The 21,919-nt window shown below is 45.8% G+C and overlaps 2 long non-coding RNA genes across 3 annotated transcripts in view; one reads left to right on the top strand and one right to left on the bottom strand.

Annotated features, from left to right (window-relative positions):
* Positions 1-21,919, top strand: part of LOC138741808 (uncharacterized) — a 782,604-nt gene that overhangs the window by 199,914 nt on the left and 560,771 nt on the right. The window lies entirely within an intron of this gene.
* LOC138741805 (uncharacterized) overlaps positions 1-21,919 on the bottom strand; it is an 84,531-nt gene that overhangs the window by 60,098 nt on the left and 2,514 nt on the right. For both annotated transcript variants that reach the window (XR_011343775.1, XR_011343776.1), the window contains exon 2: positions 19,367-19,508. This is a non-coding gene — a long non-coding RNA (uncharacterized lncRNA). The remainder of the gene's footprint in view (positions 1-19,366; positions 19,509-21,919) is intronic.

Raw genomic sequence — 21,919 nt, 5'->3', positions numbered from 1 at the left:
GTAGATCTACATAAGTCAGCTTGATCATGTGGATAGAATAGCCTTTGCTGTTGTAATGATCTGTGTTTGTGTGTAGGCTTCAGTTTGAAAAGAACGTGGAGAGCAGTCATTTGTCTGGGAAGGAAATTAATACACTCTGTCTAAGAGCTGTTTCTAGCTGGTTTTTAGCCTGACATAAACTCTATTAGTCTTTTGCAGTTAGTTCCATGATGTGGAATTAATAGGCAAAGAAGAGATGGAAATAAAGGAATTAGAGTCCCAGCAACCTGGGTTCAAATCCGATGCTGTTTGTGAGGAGTTTGTATGTTCTCCCTGTGACCTGTGTGTGTTTCCCTGAGCTCTCCTGTTGTAGAGCTCGTCGAAAGAACCAAAGACGTTGATTCAAACCAAGGCTTTTATTAGCAAAAGACAGGAGCTCTTCACAGGTGGCCGACCAGTCCGGAATGATCCGACCTGGCTAGGGACACAACCCTTTAAGGCCCAGACAGTAGGCGTGGCTAAGCTCTCAGCCAATCGCTGTAAGCACAGTCATTACACTCTAGATACTGTAACTATATACATTGGTGATAGGTCTGTACTATCACACCTGTTTCCTCCCACCCTTCAAAAACATATGGGGTTGTAGGTTAATTTGGTACAATTGGGAAGCGTGGGTTTAAATGGCCAGAATCAGCTTCTACCATGTTGTAAACAATATTATATTAAAAATTATAAAGGGTGTGATTATTTCAGCCAAAGATTGATTCCCTGTTGAAGAATGGAGCAGATTTTAACTGATGAGTCCATGCTAACCTTGTGATCTAACCAATAAATTGGCCAAGAAGACAAGAAGCCACGAGCCCATTGAAAGAGAAAATGATTGCCACACATTTTGCCTGATCCAGTCCAGTCCAAACCATCATGGTTGGTTTTGCCTCATCAATTTCATGCAAATTGTCTCACTTTCAATAAAGTTGAAGGTGAAATCAACCCAATGAACTGCAGGTAAACATGCTCAATTGAAGTGCCCAGTTGATTGACCTAGTGATGTTACTATCAGTATGCAAATGTATTGCCCCAATGACCAGTGAAACAACGTGAGGGCATCTTGGGAGGTCCAGGGTTCTTGATGGATGTTGAGTGACTTTTCAAATAGAGTTGGAATCCCATCATTCATTGCATATCCAAGTAACCTTCTCATCTCAAATTATTACTCTATGAAAGATGATGGAGCTTGCAGAATAAAACTAGAATCTATTCATAATAAAAACACATCAGGCCAATTGTGCTTGACTGGATAAGTCAACAAATTAATTCACCGTGATCATCCTTGGGGATTTAATTCCTGCAGAATGATGATTCATATTCAGCTTTCAGATATATTGTCAGAGTACATACATGACATCAGATATGACCCTGAGGCTCCTTTCTCCAGCGGTTGCGGCAGAATTATCACGAATTGGTAGTGCAAAAAATAAACTGTACACAGCGTAAGCATGAAACAAATAAAGAACTGTAAATGGACAACAAATGTAAACAAACTGACTGTGCAATACAGTGAGAACAAAAAGAAAACCGATAAAGTGCACAAGTAAGAGCCCTTAAAAGAGTCTCTGATTGGGTTTGTTGTTGAGGAGTCTGATAGTGGAGGGGTAGCAACTGTTCCTGAACCTGATGGTGTGAGGCTTGTGGCATCTGTACCTCTTCCCTGATGGCAGCAGCAAGAACAGAGCGTGTGCTGGGTGGTGAGGGTCTTTGATGATTGCTGCTGCTCTCTGATGGCAGTGTTCTGTGTCAATGTACTCAGTAGTGGGGAGGGATCTGCCCGTGAAGTTCTAGGCTGTGTCCACTATCTTTTGGAGGGCTTTACACTCAGGAGTACTGTTGTTCCAACCATGATGCAGCTGGTCACCACACTTTCCACCACACCTCTGTAGAAATTTGCCAGGATTTCTGATATCATACCAAACCTCTGCATCTCCTAAGGAAATAGAGGCACTGATGTGCTTTCTTCCCAATGTCATTGGTGTGTGATCCTCCGAGATAGTGACTCCCAAGAACTTAAATTTGATCACCCTCTCCACCTCTGTTCACCCAATGATCACTGGACTGTATACCTCTGGCTTTCCTTTCCTTTCCTTTAGTCAACAATCAGCTCCTTAGTTTTGGTGACACTCAGTGAGAGGTTGTCGTTGGTGCATCATTCGGCCAAGTTTTCAATCTCCATCCTGAATGCTGACCCATCCCCTTCCTTTATTCAACCCACTACCGTGGTATCATTGGCAAATTTGTAGATGGTGTTAGTCATACTGAGCCATACAGTCGTAGGTGTAAAATGAGTAGAGCAGGGGGCTAAAAACGCAGCCCTGTGGTGACCTGGTGCTGATGGACATTGTGGAGAAGTTTTTACCAGTAGAACTAGTACTGTTAAACAGTAGCAAAGTCACATGTACAGGCTTAAAAATGCAAGACTCAGAGCTCAACTCTATTGAAGGTCTCTTCACTAACTTTCTCTGATACCTGCTGGAAACATTGATTTAGCCATGACAGCAGTTAGTCATACAACACAATCCTTAATTTAATTCAGAGATACAGCACAGTAACAGGCCCTTCTGGCCTATGAGCCCTTGCTGCCCAGTTACACCTAGGTGACCAATCAACCTATGAAACCCATTCATCTTTGGAATGTGGGAGGAAACTGGAGCACCCAGAGGAACCCCATGGGGACATGGGGAGAATGTGCAAACTCCATACAGACAGCTCCCGATTTGTCCTGGGTCACTAGCATTGTAATGTAATTGCGCTGATCGCCATGATAACTGTGCTGCCCTTAAGCAGGTGATTGAGTTGTGGAGGAGAGGAAATCTATGATCTAATTACACAGAGGGGTGTTACCTCCCAGGTCTTGAAGTTTGCTGATCAGTTTTGAGATAATGATGGTGTTAAATGCCGAACTGTAATCGATAAAGTGTATCTTGATATATGCATCTCTACTGTTCAGGTGTTCCAGGGCTTTGTGTAAAGCCAGTGAGATGGCATCTGCCATAGTCCTGTCACTACAATAAGTGAACTGGAATGTGTCTACGTCAACACGCTGACAGGAGCAGAATTTCAAAGAACTTCATTACTGCTGATGTAAATGTTTCTGGTCGATAGTCATTAAGGCGGGTTACTTGTGTAAGATTATGTTGGTTTTATATTTGTATATAGATATGATTTTGGGAGATATATTGGGGCAGGTTTTTTAATGTAGGTCACATACAGACACTTTAAAACAGATCTTATTTAAAATACTGGAGCTCTGCTCATGCCAGACAGGGCGGTTCCATGTGCCTTTGCAAAAACTTTGAAGAGTGTCCAAGAGACTTCACTAATGGATTGTTGTTCTGAAAAGCAACAGATGAAAGAACTCAGGAGTAGATTTGGAGCCACAGTCTGTCTGAGTGGAAGTTGTTATTCTGAGAGAGGTTTGCTGTTCTGTGGTTTTAGACGGAGTCAGACTTTTCTCTGAGAGAGAGAGAGATCAGTTCTCCAGTTTTACAGTCAGCAGCAGCAACTGGAACTGGAACAGGACAAGCTGGCAAGCTTGTGGAAAACCCACATTTTGAAGACGGATTGTGAGTGCTTAGTTCAGCCTGTTCAAAGCCCTGGTGGTTCATGCAAGAGGAGAGGACTGGCTGCCTAATGTTTCACTTGAAATAAGCAAAACAGAAAGGAACTCTGTAGTGACCTGAAAGAAAGAGGTTATCATCGGGAAAACCCTGATGGGGCACATTTCTTCTGAAAGACACTGAAGTGGCTGAATAAAAGGAATCAGTTGTGGGTGTCCAGTGAACAACAAATCTCTCTCTGAAAGCTGACAAGAACTTTCCTGAGCTGTTACCATTTACCTTTCAAGCACCAAAGCCTGGTGAACTTCATAAATGTTAAATTCTGTGCACAATATAAGAATTGCCTGCAACCAGTGAACTTGGAGGAATGAGAAGAGGGATTGGACTGTGAATCAAATAACTTTTCTAAACTTACATACACATTACATGCACGTGCGCTTAGAATTAGAAGGAGGTTAAGTTAGGTTAGTTAAGTTGATAGTGATAAGTTAAAGTGTGATTCTGTTTTCATGTTTAAAGATAATTAAAAACAACTTTTGATTAAGTAACCATTTGACTTGGTGAATATCTATTCCTGCTTGGTTTTGGGGTCCTCTGGGCCCGTAACATACTGCACTTTTCTTGAGCACAGGTATGATTGATGCCTGTTTGAAAGAGGTGGGTACCACGCCCTGCTGGAGGATCCAGATTTCACACTGGACTTCAACAGAATGGGAAGATTTGTGTTTGCTCATTCCTTTGGTTGTTAAAGCCAACCAACACTTAACAGTAGGTCTGTACTGTCACGTTATGCAAAAATTTGGCTGTCTTTTATAATCTGTGTCCCAGTGAGGGTTGTTAAACACCGAGCATTCACATCCCCAGCAGCAAATGAACCTTTCCAGACAGCAGATAGGAATCAAAAAAGATTATTTTCTCATTCTCCTAAAACCATTGCAATTTGACATGATTTCAAGAAAAATTCCCCATCCCCCTACCTTCCCCACTCATCAAACATAAGAATTCACTGATAATGTGGTTAATGAAGCCAAATATTAGAAGTGGTCTAAAATGTTTGATTATATGTTTAACATATGTTCCAGAAGACAAATTTCAAATTCATTGTCTCCAGAGTTACATTCTAATGGTTAATCAAAAATCTTCAAATTACTTTTTATGTTCTTTTTAAATTCTTTTACTGATCATGATTTATTTGGTATTAAATATTTTCAGACTTCTGTCAAATTGTTAAAGCTTTTGTAACAGGGATCTGAACACAACAAACTACTACAAGTTTATAATGAACAAATACACTGCTTCTTGCAGTGTTTATTGAGTTGCAGCCATTAGTTGATGGATAACCAATGGACTGTTTGAGTAAGTGCCATGGGATCTTTGACAGAAGTCTGAGAGGGTTTTATGTGGCTTGGGTTTAATGCCTCATCAGGAGGACTGCACTTCGAATGGTGCAACATTCCCCCAGTACTGCACTGGTGTCAGCCTGGATTACTGACTTTGGTCACTGAGGTTAACCACTGTATACATGTTTGAATGTGCTGTATATATGTCATGGTGGGGAGCTGGCTGATGGAGGACCTCAGTTTTCTTCAGGCTGACTTCCAGGCCAAACATTTTGGCAGTTTCCGCAAAGCAGGACGTCAAGCGCTGAAGAGCTGGCTCTGAATGGGCAACTAAAGCGGCATCATCTGCAAAGAGTAGTTCACGGACAAGTTTCTCTTGTGAATTGGTGTGAGCTTGCAGGCGCCTCAGATTGAAGAGACTGCCATCCGTGCGGTACCGGATGTAAACAGCGTCTTCATTGTTGGGGTCTTTCATGGCTTGGTTCAGCATCATGCTGAAGAAGATTGAAAAGAGGGTTGGTGCGAGAACACAGCCTTGCTTCACGCCATTGTTAATGGAGAAGGGTTCAGAGAGCTCATTGCTGTATCTGACCCGACCTTGTTGGTTTTCATGCAGTTGGATAATCATCTCCATCGGGCACACAAAACTCAAAACGGTCAACCAGTTTACCTATCTCGGCTGCACCATTTCATCAGATGCAAGGATCGACAATGAGATAGACAACAGACTCGCCAAGGCAAATAGCGCCTTTGGAAGACTACACAAAAGAGTCTGGAAAAACAACCAACTGAAAAACCTCACAAAGATAAGCGTATACAGAGCCGTTGTCATACCCACACTCCTGTTCGGCTCCGAATCATGGGTCATCTACCGGCACCACCTACGGCTCCTAGAACGCTTCCACCAGCGTTGTCTCCGCTCCATCCTCAACATCCATTGGAGCGCTTACACCCCTAACGTCGAAATACTCGAGATGGCAGAGGTCGACAGCATCGAGTCCACGCTGCTGAAGATCCAGCTGCGCTGGATGGGTCACGTCTCCAGAATGGAGGACCATCGCCTTCCCAAGATCCTGTTATATGGCGAGCTCTTCACTGGCCACCGTGACAGAGGTGCACCAAAGAAAAGGTACAAGGACTGCCTAAAGAAATCTCTTGGTGCCTGCCACATTGACCACCGCCAGTGGGCTGATAACGCCTCAAACCGTGCATCTTGGCGCCTCACAGTTTGGCGGGCAGCAACCTCCTTTGAAGAAGACCGCAGAGCCCACCTCACAAACAAAAGGCAAAGGAGGAAACACCCAACACCCAACCCCAACCAACCAATTTTCCCTTGCAACTGCTGCAATCGTGTCTGCCTGTCCCGCATCGGACTTGTCAGCCACAAACGAGCCTGCAGCTGACGTGGACTTTTTACCCCCTCCATAAATCTTCATCCGCGAAGCCAAGCCAAAGAAAAAATATATGTGGTTTGGATGTACTAGGACACACCCCTTGCTGACTGTGTCTGATATTCCTCCTACAGATCCCTGAATCAAGGTGATTGTGTCACAGCCCTCTCCTCAGTCCAGAGCAGTTGACCAGCATGGACGGGCATCCATTCTGTTATGACTCAAAGCTTGCCAATTTCTCTACAACTTCTAGTCTTTGAAGTTATTGATGGTGCATCAATTTTATTCACAACAGTTTTCTGATAATGGAGCAGATCCTGAAGCCAGAAAAGCTGGATCTCAAACCACAATTGCGATGCACCTAACGACTTCAAACTCTGGTTCAACTATCATTCAAACAGAGGATGACAGGCTACAAGTACTGCATTCCTGGGTCGGGCCCCTGGTATACTCGGTGATCAGGGTTGCCCAGTCGTACCCAGCAGCAAGGGACATATTGAAAAACCAGTACTGGAGGAAGGTAAGCAAGGCTATGCTAGGTACCTCCTGGCTACCCATAAGCAGCGACATGGGGAATTGAGCGCTGTGTACCTTTGGGCCCTGCGAACTCTGGGAAATGGAGGACCTGATAGAGGTCTATGTCATGGGCATAAGATCCAGCTTTATCCAAGCAAAGGCTGTTGGAGCAAGGTGAGCTGAATTAGCAGAAAGCGGTCAAGCTAGCGGAAGTGCTAAAGGTTACCCTCTAAAACAGGGGTGTCAAACTCAAATTCACCGAGGGCCAAAATTAAAAACTTTGACTAAGTCGAGGGCCGAACTAAATATTTATTGAAAATTTTCAACAACATCTGCATGTTTTCTCTCAACATATGTAATGTTAAACTTTTTCTGATTAAAATAAATGTTTAATAATAGTTTTGGTTAAACTCTTTCCATAAGAAGCATTAACAAATAAGAAATCAAATATTCAATAAATAATATTTCTCTCTAGCCTTTAAGCCAAGGATCGTTGGCGAGAAGCATGCCAGGGAGCGGAGGTCTGCAGGGAGCCCTCCCCAGCCCAGCCAGCAAACCCGAGCAGCATCCCCCCCCGCCCCTTCTCCCTCCTCCGCCCCCGCCTCCGCCTGCCGCAACCACCGCCAACAACCCAAGGAGTCCCCGCTGGTCTCGCCATCTCACCGGGAATACCGTGAGAGCGGTGGAACTCGTCCGCGACCTCCACCCCAGCGGAAAGTCCGATGCCCAGCAGCACCCGCCCACAGATGAAGCTCAAGGAGACGCGGAGGTGACCCACCACGTTCAGCTACATGGAGCTAGGCAGCGGGTCCGTTGTAGCTAGGCGACGGGTCCTTTGTAGCTAGGCGGCGGGTCCGTTGTAGCTAGGCGGCGGGTCCATTGTAGCTAGGCGGCGGGTCCGTGGTAGCTAGGCGGCGGGTCCGTTGTAGCTAGGCGGCGGGTCCGTGGTAGCTAGGCGGCGGGTCTGTTGTAGCTAGGCGGCGGGTCCGTTGGAGCTAGGCGCTGCTGTGAATATCTAATTAACTTTCCCGTTAACTATATCGGTGCCTGCTGTGGAAGTGCTAAAAACTACTATGGTGGTGCCTGCTGCTGTGCATGTGCTATACTTGCGCGGCGGCCAGCGGGCCAACTCTAATATATATTTAATATGATCTTGCGGGCATTTGGCCCGCGGGCCAGAATTTGACATGTGTGCTCTAAAACATGGATGTGTAGTCAGCCAACTACACGGCCATCTTATGGTTACTGCAGGCGCTGCCATTGTGGGAAGTGGGAGAGACACAAGCCTGCAGCACACTGCCACATCCCACCAGCAATCCGACCATGGCCATTGTATTCTGCGAGCAGGCGAAATGCCACTTCTATGGCCTGCTAAAACTCCCAAGGAAATGCTGCCCGGGAAAAGATGTGGTTTGCGCTAAATGTGGGAAGAAAGGACATTATGCTAAAGCGTGTAAATCTGGGTCACTCTCTAAACCCAGAAGCACCGTGTTTAGGCCGGGGGTGTCACCGTCTTGGAAGCCTCCTTCCTCGCAGCCTAACAGCGCCGTGTGCAGGCCTTGGGAACCGCCGAATTGGAACCGATTGCCTGAAAATTCCACTGTATCTACAAAGCCCGACAGTGACTCAACACTGGCCTTCACAATGCTAAACCAAGGGAGCCCTCACCAACTTGCCAGATTGATGATGGACATTGGGGAAAAGGTCACGTGATGAGCTGCCGGGTTCTATAGTGGGAGCACAGAGAGTTCGTCCACCCTGATATAATGCAGCACTACTTCCTTGCTGTAAAGCCAGTAAATGCCAAGGTCTCTTTGGCCTCAAAGTCCCAAATGGCAGATGTCTGTAGCTACTGCATAATGATTCTGATGGTACGGCGCACAGACTACAAAGACTTTAAACTCCTTGTGATGCTGCAGCTTTGCGTTGCTGGGGCTGGATCTTCAATGCAACCTTAAGAGTGTCAAGATGGAGTACAATGGGCCCCATCCCCCTCAATGTCTGTCGCCAGCAGTTTTTAACCACCCACTGCGCTCCGCCCATGGAAACCCCTCTGGCTTCTCTTCCCATCATTTACAGCCAGCAACCTGCAGATTTCCCACCGCACGCAACCTGTGGGCTTTCAACTCTCAAGATCACCCTTCCACCATTGTTCGCTTACATAACACCAAACTGTAAATTCATTTCCACCAAAAGTAGGCGATACAGTGCCAAGGCAGGGCCTTTATTAGGTTAGAGGTGTGGCGGCTACTGAATAAGGGATCATTAAAGCTAGCACATGCCCCTGGAGAGCCCAAGTGGTGGTAGTAAGGAATGGGATAAAATTGTCATCAACTACAGTCAGATGATAAATACATATATGCAGCTGGATGCATACCCTCTCCCCCACATATTCAACATGATAAATTCAATCGTTCAGTATCGGGTATTATCCACTATCGATATAAAGTCGTATACCACCAGCTTCCAATCCGCCTGGAGCACCACAGCCAGTACACTAACTTTGAGGCAGATGGCTGCTCACTATGCTCACACTGCTCAGTGGGTCCCCAATTTTGAAGACAAACCCCCCCCCCCCCTCCTTGTCAAATCCACCTCATTTGCCCTGACACTAGAGGCCTGTTCAGCCTTCAGCCACATCAAGGTGGACATTGCCAAGGTTACAATGCACACAGTGGACAAATCCACCCCTTTCCAGGTGGAGAGTGAAGTGTTCGACTTCACCCTGGCCACCACCCTTAACCAGGTGGGCAGACCCATAGCCTATTTCTCCTGCACTCTCCAGGGCCCCAAAATCCGACACTCCTTGGCCGAGAAGGAGTCCCAGGCCATTGAGGAAGTGGTATGGCACTGGAGACACTACCTCACCAGCAAACAATTTACCTTCCTGACCGACCAACGTGCAGTCGCTTTCATGTTCAACAGTCAGTAGTGAGGTAAAATCAAAAATGACAAGATACTGAGTGGAGAATTGAACTTTCCACCTACAATCTTGTACCGGCCCAGGAAACTCAATGAATCTCTAGATGTCCTATCCTACAGAACATGTGCCAGCACACAAATAGACCAGTTACAGGCCCTCCACAATGACATCTGCCACCCCGGAGTCACCAGGAACTGTCACTTTATCAAAGCTTGCAACTTATGAGATCAGGACCATGAGTAGGAATTTCCAGGTGTGCGTGGAGTGCAAACCACACTTCGATCGACCAGACAGCGCATACCTGGTAAAGGCCACCTGCCCCTTTGAATGCCTGAGTGTTTATTTCAAGGGGCCCCTCCCCTTCTCTGACCACAATGTGTACTTCCTCAACATTATGGATGAGTACTCATGTTTTCAGTTCACCATCCCCTGCCTGGACATGACCACTTCCACAGTCACCAAGGCCCTACGCAATCTCTTCACTCAGTTTGGGTATCACTGCTACACCTATAGTGATGAGCTGTGTTGGTACACACTGGTCAAAGGCATCACCATGAACAGGACCACCAGCTACAACCCCCAAGGGAATGGGCAGGTGGAAAGGGAGAATAATATCATCTGAAAGGCCATCCTCCTGCCTCTAAGGTCCAGGGACCTTCCAGTCTCCCGCAGACAAGATGTCCTCCCTGATGAGCTCCACAAAATCAGATCACTCCTGTGTACTGCCTCCAATGCCACTCCCCATGAAAAAATGTTTTCCTTCCCAGGAATACCACTTCAAGGACCACACTGCTAGCATGGCTGATGTCCCAAGCGCTGGTCCTACTCTGCAAGCACGTGAGGAGCCACAAGTCTGACCCACTGGTCGAAATGGTCCATCATGCCAACGGCCAACATGCCTACGTAGCATACCTCATTAGGCGTGAGGACACTGTCTCCATTCTGGACCTGGTGCCCTCAGGAGTCCCCAAGACCTTTGCTGACCACCCTGCACCCCTTCACCTACCGCTACCCACGATGCACCAGTGTCTTGGCATGTTACCCCTGCCCCAGTGGATGAGATGTCATATCTGGTGCATAGATCAAGCCAATGCCAATGGCAACATACAGGCATCCCAGGCCAACCAAGGCTCAACACCTGCACTGCAGCTGGTACTACAATGGTCGCAACAGCAGGCCAAATGACCCGAAAGATTTAATCTATACGAACTTTTAATTCACTTCACCCCGCTGGACTCTTTTTAAAAACAAGGGGTAAATATGGTGAACCACTGCAAATATGTTTGGACATGCTTTATATATGTTTGGATGTACTAGGACATGCCCCATTGCTCTGTGCCTGAGGCTGACCCCTGAATAAAGGTGACTGTGCCACAGCCCCCTCCTCAGTCCAAGGCAGTCGGCCAGCATGGGCGGATCTCCATTCTGTTGTGAATAAAAGGCTATCAGTTTCTCTACAACTTCTAGTCTTTGAAGTTATTGATGGTGCATCAGTCACAACCCATGATCTATTTCGGAGTGAATAATTCTCTGGGCTGTGAACTGTGATTATCTTTCTGATGTTTGGACTTGAATCTCAAGGGTTTAGAGTGCCCTGCTTTCGTGAAGGAAATCTCATTGAATATGCAGATAATAAAGAGTATTGTGGATATGAAAATCAAAATGAATCATCATCCTTGACTTTTCAATAATATTGAGCTCAGTTATTATCCATACAAGATTATGTCTGCAGACTGAAGACAGAACCTTCTTGCTTTCCTGAATTTTTTTTTTTGCTGCAAGTTCAAATGGGAGCTGAATCCTTTACATGTCAATCTTAGAGTTTTATCCTAGCTTTATGCTGCTTGTGTTGGTAGCCATAGGAACTCTGAATTTTACCATATTACATTTCCAACCCATGAGACTCCCTGCTATCTTACGAAGGTGGGAAAATTAATTCGCACATATCAGTATTTTAGGCCTGTGACAATAAACACCTCACAGAGTCTGGAAGCTCATAGTACACTGTTTTTAAGAAATCTGTGTTTTCTTTCTTGTGGAGAATCTATTGCAAAGCAAGACGACAACCTTATAATGATTGTGGAGATCAGTTGCCTTCAAATGGTAAAGCTCTTAACCATACATTCATGATTAGTCTATTCTTCCTTGAGAAGCTGAAGGTCACTGTCAGTCAGAATATTTTAGCCTCCAGATCATTCCAAATAACAGCAATTAAAATATTCCAGACCTTGTTGTTTCTAGCTGAGTTATGTTACAAATGTCATAGTTGATACCTATTCAAAGAGAAATGAATTCAATGCCTTCAGAAATTATAAGCACATTGCTTTGCCGGAATTCTAGGCTTCCTCAAGGTTCACGCAATGATACGCTGTACTCATTATATATAAACCAAGGATTATTTATCAACCATAAAGTATCCCTTATGATTATACTCCATGAATAACAAATTGGGCAGGTCAGTTAGTGCAACTGTTAGCTCAACGCTATTACAGTGCCAGTGATCCAGGTTCAAATCTGGTGCTGCCTGTAAGGAGATTTTGGATTCTTCCTGCATCTGCATGGGTGAGAAATAATGGAAAAAGGCAAGATCTATTCTGTAGGTGTATTAAGGATATATACATTATGGCATTGATATGCTTTAGAACCTAGTTCACTCCATATAAAGACAAAAGTGTAGTCAATTACAGAAATCAGCAAATGTGAGCATGTGTCACTACGATACTGAACCCTTGCTGGCCAATAACTGTAGGCAACGTGAAACTCTCAGTCATTCCTCTGACATTCAATGGTTTTACATGTGACTATCATCTCAACATTGTTATTCTGGAGATCATAGTTGACCAGAAAAAAAGATTACGGGTGCTCCCCTACTTATGATGGTCTGACTTATAATTTTTCAGTTACAATGGTTCAAATCCCTACTTTCAATTTCGAATTTAGCATCTCCACCATCCAGCAATTAATTTTAGTTCAATGCTTCAAACATTCTTCATGCCCAGTGTGCTTTCAGCTGTGTACATTAATGGTTTTTTCTTTCCTCAGTGTGGAATAAATGTACTCAAAATTTAGTTATAAAAATGATTGCTGCGGCATTCTTTCTCGACATGATTTTTCGACCTGCGATTGGTTTGCCGGAACATAACCCCATCGTAAGTTGAAGTGCACCTGGACTGAACCAGACACTTAATTACCATGGATACCAGAATTTTCTCCGAGGTGATGAATTCCAAGCAGAAGAAGACAGTTGTGGAAGCAGATGTTTCACTTAGACAGTGACGTGTCAACATGGATTTGTACAGATGCACCACACAAAGGGTGCATTCATGAGAAATCCTTTGTGATTTATAAACAACCCCTAGTTCATATATTCTAATGTCACCATCATCCTGGCTCCATCTACCTTATCTTTTACCTATTTGACTGCTTTCAACTCTCACCCAATTCTCCTTAAAAGAAATGTTTTCTCCTACCTCTCCAAGTCCTTCTGGTGAAAGAACTCCCATGGTGTTGTTGCGCAGGGAATTGAAGAATTTAGTCACAGCAGCAGAGAAGGAACAGTGATATATTTCCCAGTCAGAATGATGTATGACTTGCAGAGGAACCTGCATGCTTGGGGTGTACTACCAAGCTAGTGGTTCATTTTTCAGATGGTTCACACTTGCAACATTGGAGAGAGTGATTATTTAAGGCAATGGAAGGACTGCAAATCAACCAGGTTGCATTGCCCTTGATGTCATTCAGCATTTTTTTAATGTTATTGGTACCCCATTTGTCCAGTGGAAAATATTCCTTCATGATTCTGACGTGCTTTGCAAGGATGGATAGATTTTAGTATGTCTGTTGATGAATCACAAAGTTCTACCTTGTTTTTGTACTAGTGGCAGTGTTCAATGGCTAATACTATTACATTTCTTTGTCAATGGTAATGGCAAACCCCACTACTGGAATTTGTTAATGGTAATTGATTGAGTTTCAACATTGGATGATTATTGGAGATGGACATCACCAAGCATTCAGGCATGGAGTAAACAGAATTCCATCAGACAACATGCAGGCAGAGGCTTGTCTGGGCCATCCATTTACAATGTCTCCAGGACTCTATTGATGTGAAGTTCATCTGACAATCTTTAGATTCCTCATAGGTTAATTGGTTACATGGGTATATTTATGCGGTGTGTGTTAGTGGACTGGAAGAACCTACTGAATCCCAACATTTAAATTTAAAGTACATAATGTGTTGATATGCAATTATACCACTAGGTCACCAGGGGTCATCCCGGTGACCTTGTATATAAAGCAGTTCAGAGCTATTGTCTAGCCTTCCAGGTTCATCTTGCAGAGAGACAAGACCTCTTAGTGTACATATTAGTTTATTAAAGCTGTCTTATACTCACACTGCTGGTGTGGTTATTGTCAGTACAATTTAATAAACTGATATGATAGCTACTACGATGGAAGCTGCTTCTGCTCCAATGCATATTCCCGACCACCTGGAGACTATTCCTGAGGAATGGAATCAAGGGACGACTAGCACGCATGTGCATCCGAGGACAGAGATGGCGGGGGACCGCTGTACTGGAATCATGGTGGAATGCGGGGAAGACCACAGAAGTTCGATAGGACAGGTAAGAAACAGCCAAGAGCCCTGCCTGCCCATGGGTTCGCCGGTACAGATGCCGCCAATCCTAAACCCCGGTCCGATCAGAAAGGGGCCACTACAAGTGCGGGTGGAAGGATCTCCACAAGTCGTGCTCCTGATCACCACATATGTGCAGAATTCCCAACCACTCCAGAGCAAGGGAAAGGAGACACCACTACTGTCACTCCCCCAGCAGCAGTTTCCCCAGTACCATGGAGACATGACGCTATGGTTGGGATCCCCTCTAAGCCCGCTGCAAATGTCCCAAAGCCAGAGACTCAGCCAACAGCCCTAAGCACCCAGGTTACTCCTCCTGCAGACATGAACCACACAGAGGCTCTACCAGCAGCTCCCAGTACCCCACAGTCCGTCCTTGCTACACCTAAGGGACCAGAGACTGTGGCTTAGCCATGTGCTGCAACCAGACAGGCTGGAGCTTGACCCCAGAAATCCCAGAGCCGGCACACACTTTGGACGCTGGCAGAGATGCTTTCTGAATTATGTGGAGGGTGCTGAGGCATCGGATAAAGAGCTATTAATGCTGCTGTTAGCGCAGCTTCATTGACAATGGAGTGAAGCAAGGCTGCGTCCTCGCACCAACCCTCTTTACTATTTTCTTCAGCATGATGCTGAAACAAGCCATGAAAGACCTCAACAATGAAGACGCTGTTTACATCCGGTACCGCACAGATGGCAGTCTCTTCAATCTGAGGCGCCTGCAAGCTCACACCAAGACACAAGAGAAACTTGTCCGTGATCTACTCTTTGCAGACGATGCCGCTTTAGTTGCCCATTCAGAGCCAGCTCTTCAGCGCTTGACGTCCTGTTTTGCGGAAACTGCCAAAATTTTTGGCCTGGAAGTCAACCTGAAGAAAACTGAGGTCCTCCATCAGCCAGCACCCCACCATGACTACCAGCCTCCCCACATCTCCATCGGGCACACAGAACTCAAAATGATCAACCAGTTTACCTACCTCGGCTGCACCATTTCATCTGATGCAAGGATCGACAAAGAGATAGACAACAGACTCGCCAAGGCAAATAGCACCTTTGGAAGACTACACAAAAGAGTCTGGAAAAACAATCACCTGAAGAAACACACAAAGATCAGTGTGTACAGAGCCATTGTCATACCCACGCTCCTGTTCGGCTCCGAATCATGGGTCGTCTACCGGCATCACCTACGGCTCCTAGAATGCTTCCATCAGCGCTGTCTCCGCTCCATCCTCAACATTCATTGGAGTGACTTCATCACCAACATCAAAGTACTCGAGCTGGCAGAGTCTGCAAACATCGAATCCACACTGCTGAAGACTCAACTGCGCTGGGTGGGTCACATCTCCAGAATGGAGGACAATTGCCTTCCCAAGATCGTGTTCTATGGCGAGCTCTCCACTGGCCACCGAGACAGAGGTGCACCAAAGAAGAGGTACAAGGACTGCTTAAAGAAATCTCTTGGTGCCTGCCACATTGACCACCGCCAGTGGCTGATATCACCTCCAACTGTGCATCTTGGTGCCTCACAGCTTCGCAGGCTGCAACCTCCTTTGAAGAAGACTGCAGAGCCCAGCTCACTGACAAAAGACAAAGGAGGAAAAACCCAACACCCAACCCCTACCAATCAATTTTCCCTTGCAACCGCTGCAACCGTGCCTGCCTGTCCTGCATCAGACTTGTCAGTCACCAACGAGCCTGCAGCAGAGGTGGACATACCCCTCCATAAATCTTCGTCCGCGAAGCCAAGCCAAAGAAAAGAAAGCGCATCTGGGAGACCACCCTTACTCCCTTATACAGGATGCCAGGTCCTAGCAAGAGGCAATGAGCATTTTACAGAGGCATTCCAGTAAGGGGCATAGCGAACTCCACTCTCGGTACAGACTAATGACCAGGTCACAACAAGTAGGGCAGTCTGCCAGAGATTTTATACTCTCTCTGAAAGACCTGGTGAGAGGCTGCAACTTTAAAACAGTATCAGCTCAGGAGTATGCAGAGGACCTTATTAGGGACAGAATTGTTGCAGGCATGCAGTCCACTGAGACGAGATATCAATTGCCGGAGAAGGAATGGTGGGGCTAGATGAGGCAGATACTATTACAGAAGCTTTAGAAAGCACCAGGAAAGAGTTGGAGGAGTACTCACAGGACCCTGGGGCTGGGACAAATGTCACGCCGCTGGACTCTCTAGCCCCATGAAAAGAAAAGTATGCTACCTCACAGGAATTCACAGTAGCAGCAAACCTTGAGTGCTTTTTCTGTGGACAAAGAAAGCACCCCAGAGCCCTCTGCCCTGCCAGAGAAAATGTCTGTTCCAACTGTGGAAAACGTGGGCATTATTCAAAAGTCTGCAGGAGCCCCAAGGCCCCAGCCAGGGCCCATTCTCATGCTAATGAGAGGCAAAAGCATTTCTTTCTCCACAAACAGAAGAAGAAGAATATCATGTGCAGCCGGCCACCTTGGACAAATGCTACAAAGCAGAGGACACAGTCTTCAGGAGATGAATATGACGCCAAGTGCTATCGGATCGAAGGACACGGCAGACTTGCTTCCCTACGCATGAATCAGGCGAGTCCACACAATTTATCTGATGCCACTGTGTGCATCAAAATTAATGATGTGAGGGTAAATTGCTTAATAGATAGTGGAAGCACTGAAAGTTTTATGGACCAGGGGTTAGTCAACCACCTTGGCCTCCCCACACACCGGAATGAGTACCAGATCCTGTTAGCAGCCAGCAGCCTTGCGGCTGAGGTAAAACAGTTTTGCAGGGTTACTCTAGAAATCCAGGGCACAACTACGAAGGGTTCAAATTACTAGTACTCCCCAACCTCTGTACCCCGATACTATTAGGGTTAGATTTTCAGTGACAGTTAGAAAGCATTACAATATTGCACAATGGGCCTCACCCCCCACTACACCTTATGAAGAAATGATACTGCAGCCTGTCTGTCATCAACATAGAACCTCCGCTGTTCACACACCTGACCCCAGAATGCACACCAATAGCCACAAAGAGCAGGAGGTACAGCCTGAGGGACAGAGCCTTCATTAGGACAGAGGTCCACAGGCTACTACAGGAGGGCATCATAAAGCAGAACACCAGCCCCTGAAGAGCTCAGGTGGTTGTAGTAGTCAGGAGAAAATCTGCGCATGGTAGTGGATTACAGCCAGACAATCAACAAATTTACACAACTAGAAGCCTACCCCCTGCCACACATAGCAGACATGGTCAACAACATTGCGCAGTAATGAAGGCAGCATACCACCAACTGCCCATTGGAAACAGCGATCGCATTTACACGGCATTTGAGGCAGAAGGCAGGCTGTATCAATTTCCGCAACTCGCCTTTGGTGTCACCAATGGAGTGTCCCTGTTTCAGAGAGAAATGGACCGAATAGTAGATGAGTTCCAACTGAAAGCGGTGTTCCCCTACTTAGACAACATGACAATCTGTGGCCACACTCAGGAGGATCATGACACGAATTTAAAACGCTTCTTCCAGGCAACCGAGGGAAGGAACCTAACATACAACAAGAACAAATGTGTCTTTAGTGCCAGGAAGTTGCCAATCCTGGGCTACATAGTGCAGAACGGGGAAATCAGCCCAGACCCAGCCCATATGTGCCCTCTACTAGATCTCCCAGTGCCACACACGCTGAAAGCACTAAAAAGGTGTATGGGTCTGTTCACTTTCTATGCCCAGTGGGTCCCCAGCTATGCCGACAGGGCCCGCCCACTTATAAAATCCTCAGTTTTCCCACTGTGCCCAGCAGCCACCAGAGGATTCAGGGACATTAGGGACCATATCGCTAAAGCTACCATGCGGTCCATAGATGAGTCGATCCCGTTTCAAGTAGAAATGGATGCATCCAATGTGGCTCTGGCAGCCACCCTAAACCAAGACAGACGACTGGTGGCCTTTTTCTCGTGAACCCTACAGGGGTCAGAGGTAAGACACTCAGCAGTCGAGAAGGAGGCCCTAGCCATTGTGGAAGCAGTAAGGCACTGGTGACATTATCTGGCGTGCAAACACTTCACCCTCATCACAGACCAACGGCCTATGGCTTTGATGTTTGATAACCCGAACCGGGGGAGAATTAAGAATGACAAAATCCTGCACTGATGGATAGAATTGTCTACATTTAACTAGACTCAATGAGCCCCCGGACGCGCTGTCCAGAGGCACTTTTCCCATCCTTAACCACACGTCCCATTTGCAGGGGTTGCACAATGAGCTGGGCCACCTGGGGGTCACTAGACTGTTTCACTTCATTAAAACCCAAAACCTCCTATTTTCGGTAGAGGAAGTGAGGTCAGTGAACAAGAGCTGACCCATCTGTGCGGAGTTCAAACCACAATTTTACCAGCCAGGCAAAGCCACCCTGATAAAAGCTACCAAACCTTTTGAGCACCTCAGCCTCGATTTTAAAGGCCCGCTCCCGTCCAATAATAGAAATGTCTATTTCCTGAACATAATAGATGAATATTCCCATTTCCCCTTCGCAATCCCGTGTTCTGATGTGTCAGTAGCCACTGTTCTAAAGTGCCTCCAACCCATCTTCAGCATATTTGGGTACCCGAACTACATACACACAGACAGGGTTGCTGCATTCATGAGCGCAGAAGTACAGCAGTACCTGCACGAGAGAGGGATTGCTACCAGCCGACCTACAAGTTACAATCCCAGGGGGGGGATGGACAAGTTGAAAGGGAAAATGCCACTATCTGGAAAACGGTCCTCTTGACTTTAAAAGCAAAAGACCTGCCTGTTACTCGATGGCAAGGAGTGTTGCCACTTTATACGTTCCACTTTAAACTACACTTTATACGTTCTTTGTTGTGTACTGACCCCACATGACCGTATCTTTTCTTTCACAAGGAAAGCCACAATAGGCACAATGCTGTCTAAATGGATGATGACCCCGGGACCTGTTCTCCTCTGGAAGCACTGCAGATCCCACAAAGCTTACCCACTGTTGGATCAAGCGGAGTTGAGGCACGTGAACCCTCAGTATGCCTTCATCACATTCCCAGATGGAAGAGAAGACTCGATGGCCACGAGGGATCTCACGACGGCCGGATGTGTGAACAATGCGGAGGAAACACAGATGTCTATGGATCAACAAGGAGCGCGGCATCAGTCACTAGAACAGTCATCCATCGAGTCATCCCAGAGGACTATAACACCCACCCCAGAAATCAGGACCCTGGGTACGCCCGCCCCACAAAATATCACCACCCTAGACTTGATGGAGGGACCTAATCCCATACAAGAGGATCCCCAGCCCACATGGCCACATGGCTATCTAGTACTTCCCACTCCCACACTTCCACCAAGAAAGGCCGAAAGGCAGACTGCACTCTCTACCCCTATACCACTACCGAGGAGGTCTAGAAGGCAACGGAAGCCGCAAAATTTTTTGGACTTAAGAACTTACAAACAAGGGAAGGAGGACGGCGGGTGGTGGGGGGGGGGGGGCGGGGAAAATAGCATTTTTTTAAGTGGGGGGTGAATGTGGTGATATGTAATTACATCACTTGGTCACCAATGGTTATCCCGGTGACCTTGTATATAAAGCAGTTCAGAGCTACACTCTAGTCTTCCATGTTCGTCTTACAGAGAGACAAGACCTCTTAGTGTACATATTAGTTTATTAAAGCTGTCTTAGACTCGCACTGCTGGTGTGGTTATTGTCAGTACACATAGTGCATCAGTGAGTTAGTTGGATTAAAGCCATAATAAATGCTGACTAGTCACAGGTTACGGACTGGGGAAATGTCTGCTATTTCATGATCTTGGTGAGTCAGATAGTTCACCTCTGTGATTAAGAGATGAAGAATGAAAATTTTGTAAGCTTTTGTACACTTTTTTGTTTGCAATGACCTGTAGCGTTGATGTGAGAGTTTAATGGACGGATTTCAAGAGGAGTATATAGAGGTTGCAAACTATAGTTTATTTGCATTTACTTATTAAGATTGGCTACAGCATTTATGATTACAGGAGAGATTGGTTCTTTGATCTTGTGCTAACTCTGGGTTCTTTTATTATAAAATTAGGTTTTACCCTTATAGGCTTTACCAGCATCAAGTGCTGCCAATAACCTGTCCCATGATGTTGAAATAAAATATCAGCAATCTGACACATAATAAATATGACAGCCCAGATTTGCAGGACTATTGGATTGATATTAAACAAATTAACTTTGGCTTGCGGTGCTCCAGTGTAAATATCTGGGAGTAAATTCAGACATACATCACGATAACGGCATTTCAGCCTACAAACCTGTGCCTCCCAATTATACCTGACTGACCTACACCCCCAGGACATTTTTGAATGGTGGGAGGAAATCAGAGCCACTGGGGAAAACCCACACAGACATGGGGAAGACGCACAAACTCCTTACAGACAGCGCAGGATTTGAACCCTGGACCCGATCGCTAGTGCTATAACAGCGTTGCACTAACCGCCACGCTAACCATGCCGTAACTGGGAGAAATTCTTCAAAGCAAAACACAAGCTTTGCCTGCAATAATATTTACAGGGAGGAGAAGAGAATGAAGGGCAATAGGAGAACAGAGGAGGGTGTGACAGGAGGAGGATGAAAGGGGGGATGGAGAAGCAGCAAACTGGAAAGAAGGGCAACTGTAATCCCTCCAGCTAAAATCATCAGTCCCTTACCTTAGAAGTATAATGCTGTCAACCTTGGCAGCTAATGTTTAATGTATCCATCTCATTATATTATTTTTAAGTTTGTGAAATAACTTTTGATCTTCATTTATTTGTGCCAGTCATCACAAGATAGAAAAGCAAATAGTGTCATAAAGCACACAATTCCAGATAAATTAACAATGCACAAGATATCAGCACAGCTGAGAGTCTACCTTGAAATGTGAGCAAGCAATGAGATGCTGGAATGACTCAATGAGTCAGGTAGTATCTATTGAGAGAAATATTCAGCATTTCGAGTTGGGGTCCTTTTTCAAGGTTGGGAGATAGAAAACATCAAGGGAAGTTGATGGAGAAGCTAGAATGCAATGGAATACTGGACTGAACAAGTGAGGACCCTACAGTATTATGAGAAAGGTACTAACAGGGATAGAAATTACAACACAATACTGGAAAAACTTTGTAGGTGAAATAAGTTCCTTTATACGGCAGAATAAAGATACATAACTGACAATTTTGGCTTGAGACATTCATCAAGGTATCAAAAAATGTTGGCCTGAACCTCTTCAGGGTTGACATCCCTAGATAGAGATTGGCTGACAGATAGAAGGCAAAGAGTGGGAGTAAACAGGGCCTTTTCTGTCTGGCGTCCAGTGACTAATGATGTTCCACAGAGGTTGTTGATGGGCCTGCTTCTCTTCACGCTGCATGTAAATGATTTAGATGATGGAATTGATGGCTTTCTGGCCAGGTTTGCAGAGGTTTGGTATGACATCAGGAACCTTAGCAAATTTCTACAGATGTGTAGAGGAAAGTGTGCAGACCGGCTGCATCACAGTCTGGTATGGGGACACCA

Source organism: Narcine bancroftii, chromosome 8 (assembly GCF_036971445.1).
Source record: "Narcine bancroftii isolate sNarBan1 chromosome 8, sNarBan1.hap1, whole genome shotgun sequence".
Lineage (NCBI taxonomy): Eukaryota > Metazoa > Chordata > Chondrichthyes > Torpediniformes > Narcinidae > Narcine > Narcine bancroftii.
This window is presented reverse-complemented; position numbering and strand designations above follow the sequence as displayed.